Below are 5184 nucleotides of genomic sequence, written 5' to 3' on the forward strand. Positions count from 1 at the left end.
CACAAGGCTGATGCTATGCTAACAGCTCGCCACTACCCACCCCCCATTCGAGCCCCCAACCAAGTGTTAAGTCACATCCACTGAAAATCAGGCACGGATCGGAGCCAATGTGCCTCTTGTTGGGTGGAAAGCAGATGGCTGGACTAGAGAAAGCTGACGGAAGGAATCACAAAACAAGTATCAATCAACCCAAGCAACTCGGCATTAGCAAACAGGCAGCCTCACAGTCTGGGCAGGGCTCTCTGGTGGCGTTTCGAGCGGCTCTCCTAATTAAGGATGAGCTGTGGAGCTCATCAGCCACCCTAAGTTCCTGCTAAATGTGGCAGGTGGCATCTGAGAGCCCCCTCCTACCATAGCTCCCCAGTTGTGCTTAAGAGGGGCATATTCTGCCAGCAAGGAGCTGTGAACAGACACATAGCAGCAGCAGAATTTAAAGGAACATCACCTCCAACCAGTGCCCTAATGGCCTTGGAGACCACGTCTCCAGGTCCGGCACTTGTGCTGTCGAGTGCAACTTGGGGTCAGGTGTGCATGTTGTTCCTCTTATTAGATGTAAATCCTTGTAGGAGCAGGGCCACCTGTCACAGTGCTGCTTATTCCCACAGCACTTAGCATCCTGCTAGAAATATTGACAAATGTTTAATTGAAATGTGACCAGCTCAATCTATTGAGTTTTATTTGGATTCCTAAATATTCTATGTCCTAGTGCATCTGGTACAGCTTACTGACATCGTGTACTTCTAATGATTTAGAAGTGCATTTTTACTGTTGCATTTTTACTGTTTCTCCTACACCTATAAAGTCTTCTAGAGAGTACCAAGACTTAAGTTTTACTCTGGATCCGACTCTACTTCCCTAGTAGCTAAGTCATGACTAAGAAAAAACCGCAGGCTCCCCATTGGTGCTTGCTGACCTGTACGGTGTGAGGCTGCACGTGGACATGGGTGCACACATGGAGCCTTCCTCACTACTTGTTCAGTCACTGACCTATGCCAGGAACTGTGTGAGAATGCCAGCCCCACTCTAGTGGGTGACAAGCCTCTGTGTTCCCATTTTTAAAGGTTTTATTTGTTTACTTTTAAAGAGAGGGGAAGAAGGCGAGAAAGAAAGGGAGAGAAACATCATTGAGCAAGGTGCTCAAAGAAACATTGATGGGTTGCCTCTCGCATACCCAGCCAGGGACCTGGCCCACAACCCAGGCATGTGCCCTGACCAGAACTGGACTGGGGACGTTTCAGTTGGCAGGACAACGCCCAACCCACTGAGTCACACGGTCAGGGGCTCCTGTTTTGTGATAAGGAGTCAGTGGTCCTTCCTAGTCAAACTCAGAGCAGCTCTCTGACTCACAGCACTGACCCCAACTCTTCGGCTTCCCAGCTGTGTGATCCTCACATGCTGACCAACTTTCTGTTATTAAACTAGATGAAGTCGGTAATGTGTCCAGCGGAGTCTGGCACAGGGCAGATGCTCAATTTATAGTCCTGACTCCCTCATAAGATTATTTATTATAAGCATTCAAAGACTTTTTATTCATTTGCTATATGATTTCTATTTCTTTGGGGCCTTTGGCTTAGGTGCCCAGGGCTGAAGAGAAAAAGATCAGAAAATAAAGATGCTTTTGTAAAGTAGATGAAACATGGCTTTGACCTCACAGATTGCCTTCTCAGTGTTTGGGTTTCAGACTGTGAGCACGATGGGAGTGGTGCTTTGGTCACAGACAGAACCCAGCCTATTGTTTTTAAGGTCATTCTGGCCAATTCATACTCTTGTTGCTCTCTCTCAGGCTTTTGGACAGCGGGGAAAACCTTGGCAAGCAGGTGTGACAAATCCAAAGGAAGACAGGTGGGGGCAGGGCTGGAGAGCAACAACCTGAGAGGTAAAACTTCACAGATGCTCCTGGAAGGACAGTGGAGGAGGGTATAGAAATCTGAGATTCCTCAAGAACAATCAGGGACAAATCAAGATGGCCAATAAGTCAAGGAAATTCAAGCTCTAATTCTGTCAACCGGGCCCTCCTCCCCTCAAAAAACAGGACCTGGTTCTAAGGTAACCAGGATCTGGTTCCATTTCTTACTGGAAGCAAGACCCAGGATACACTCAGGAAAATTATGGGACCTTCGAGGAAGTTAGAAGGCCAACTCTACATGTGCTCTGACTGCATCTGGGTCAAGAGAAGGGACCTGCTGGGGGTGGGGGTTCCAGGGGAGTGACTTCCTCCTCCTTGCAGGCACCCCGATAGATGTTCCCTTAGAGCCAACGGGAGAAGGACAAGGGGCCCACACAGGCTGATGCTATGGCCCGTTCTCTGTATTTCACCCCCACAATCTGCTGCCCACCTGCTTTGTTTCCTAAGTCCCATGCCAGTCCTCCCTGAGAACCCGTGGGTGGACAGGCTGTATAGGGGAGAGCCTATAATATATACATAAATACCACATAGAGAGTAGATTTTGCAAGGGTTTAGAAAACCCTATGAAGGACACATCCATAGAGAGTTATTAAAGCAGAGATATGTCCAAGTTAGATGCACCTTAAGCCACATGGGCCAATGGTCTCAAAGTCTGCTCCCTTCTGTGGTTCTATAAGGCCATCTCACTGTTTAACTAAAGAAGATACACCCAGAGCAAGGGGAATTCTCAATAAACCAGGGCTGAGGAACTTAGCGAGGAAAAAATCAAAGCCATCCAAAGGCACTGGGAAAGACAGACGCTCTTGAAGGCTGATTGGGCCTGTATTCTCTGCCTCCTGCTGACAGGTTTTCCTCCAAGTTAATTAAAAAGTCAAATTTGACTGTCATCCCAGTATCTGGTGAAGGGGCAAGCTGTTCATAAAACACCTTGCGTTTGCATAATAATTTTATGCTTTTCCAAGTACTTTATCATCTATTGGCTCATTTGAACTTCATGTCAACTCTACAAAGTAGGCAGAGCAAGAACTGCTGGGAGGCCGTAGAGCATGGAGGAGCCAGACTGCCTGCACTCCATCCCCAGTCCTGCCTCCTCCCAGCTGCCAGCCTTGGGCAAGGGGCCAGCCTCTCTGTGCTTCTTCTTTTCCTCTATGAAATGGGCACAATGCAATGTCTGCATCATTGGTTTGTTTTAAGAAATAAGTGAGCTATCATATCTGGTATATAGTACAGTCGGTCCTACTTCAGATGTAGCCTGGGTTTAGCAGGATGCTAGACCTCCAAGCAGACACGAAGAGAGTAACACACCAGGAGTGCTCTGCAGGCTGCAAAGGGCTTCGCATCACGAGAAATAGCATCACTCCCCTGCCCTCCCAAGAGGAATAGGTCTGCTTCGGCCACCCTGGCCAGATGCTCTTCTTGGACATTCTGCTCAGGACAAGCACATTATTGGGCCACACCAGGGAGCAAGTCATTAGCTGTGCTTTCCCCAAAAGCCTCTGCATCTCCCCCCTCCTGCCAGGACCAGACCAGACCAGCCCAGACCAGCCCCCGGTGAAAGAGCGTGGAGCAGAAGCTCGCTGATGACACCTGCCTGGAGCCCGTGAGGTATCTCTACAGCCCCTAGAAAGACACACTGGATCCCTGCAAATGTTCTGAGAAGCAGGCCCATCCACCGGTCCTTACTGACAGCTAAAAATCCCCAGCCCCAGAGCATGTCACAACCTGTCAGGGGCCAGTTTGACGTGTACAGTCCTGGTTGAGGCATGGGGTTGGTATGAGACAAGACAGCAGCAGCGATACCCAGAGTTTCCTCTGAGGCATGAGCCAGGGCTCCCGGCAGGGGGATGGGAGGGGAGGCAGTTTGAGCTGGACCCTTTGTAAATTGTCATAAGTCCCTGTCACATTACTTTTTCCAAAAAGACACTGATAGGGAAATCGTGCACAATTGGCACTGTTAAATTTTAACCAAACTGTCCCGTGCACACAGAGAGCCTTCCAGGAAGGCAGTGGACTACACTTCTGTGCTTTTGTGCAGAACCCCCTTGGGGACAGAAGACCAGGTAGACAGGCTCTGAGCACCTCCCTCTTCCCCCAGCAGTGGAGCTGGTGCCTGTTCAGCGTGCTGAGCTCTGAGTCAGGCTCCACTGGGAAATGAGGTTCTCCAGCTACAGGCATGGACATCGTAAATAAAACTGTGAAGCTCCGACACAGTTCACGCTGGCAGTGTCCTGCCCAAGAGGGCCCAGCTTGGAAGTCCATGTCACCTCCCAGACACTGCTAGGATACCCCACAGTTTTGTTGCTGTTGTTACTTTACCACCACGTTTTTGTGCAGCAAGCACACTGGACTAGCTACCAGAAAGACTAAAGGCTTCAGACCCAGTCTTTTAAGCCCTTGTAAGGCCCAGCAGGTGGCTCAGGAAGGACAGATGGACAAGAAAAACCAACAGTGCAGCAGCAGGTGGCGACTGCCAGGGTCACAGGCCAGGCCCTGTGCACTCCAAGTGCCCAGAGGAGAGAGGGACAAAGGGCTGGGTGACCCTCAAAGGCTTCCCAGAGGCAATGGGGCTGGAGCAGAGGCTGCCAGACAGAGGGCACTGGGAAAGCAGAGAATCGAGTGGAAGGGGAATGGAGGGAACATGGTGTCTAGGATGGACGGTAAGGCCAAGATGATCGAGTGCCTGGGCAGCAACACGCAGATGAACTGGGAGCAGAGGACTCCATGTGGGAGTGTGGAGGTGGGGGGGACGGGGACAATCGTTTTCAGTCTAGGGCTCACTTTGGCAGCATATGCACTAAAACTAGAACCATACCGAGGAGATTAGCATGGCCCCTGAGCAAGGATGACACACGCGCATCGTGAAGCGGTCCATAGATCTGAGACACCACCTCACACCTGTCCGAAGGGCTGTCATCAGTAAATCAACAAGCAGCAAGTGCTGGTGAGGATGTGGAGAACAGGGAACCTCACACACTATTGGCGGAAATGCAGACTGATGCAGCCACTGTGAAAAGACAAATGCAGTTTCCTCAAAACATTAGAAATGGAACTGCCTTATTACCCCACTTCTGGGAATTTATCCAAGGAAACTGAAAACACCAACCAGAAAGAATATATGTACCCCTCTGTTCATGAAGCGGCACTACTTACAATAGCCAAGATCTGGAAACAGCCCAAGTGCCCATCCATAGTTGAGAGGATAAAAAAGCTGTGGTACATTTACACAGTGGAGTACTACTTGGCTGTAAAAAGAAGGAAATCTTACCTCTTGTGACACC

At 49.7% G+C, this 5184-nt stretch overlaps 1 non-coding gene across 1 annotated transcript; it reads left to right on the forward strand.

The window, feature by feature from the left end:
• Positions 1-4676: 4676 nt before the first annotated feature.
• Positions 4677-4784, forward strand: LOC123828633. Its single transcript, XR_006787479.1, has one exon. It is a non-coding gene; the product is annotated as a U6 spliceosomal RNA (small nuclear RNA).
• Positions 4785-5184: the final 400 nt, after the last annotated feature.

The sequence above is a fragment of the Phyllostomus hastatus genome, unplaced genomic scaffold, assembly GCF_019186645.2.
Source record: "Phyllostomus hastatus isolate PE091 unplaced genomic scaffold, TTU_PhHast_1.1 phas_contig_98, whole genome shotgun sequence".
In the NCBI taxonomy this organism is placed as follows: domain Eukaryota; kingdom Metazoa; phylum Chordata; class Mammalia; order Chiroptera; family Phyllostomidae; genus Phyllostomus; species Phyllostomus hastatus.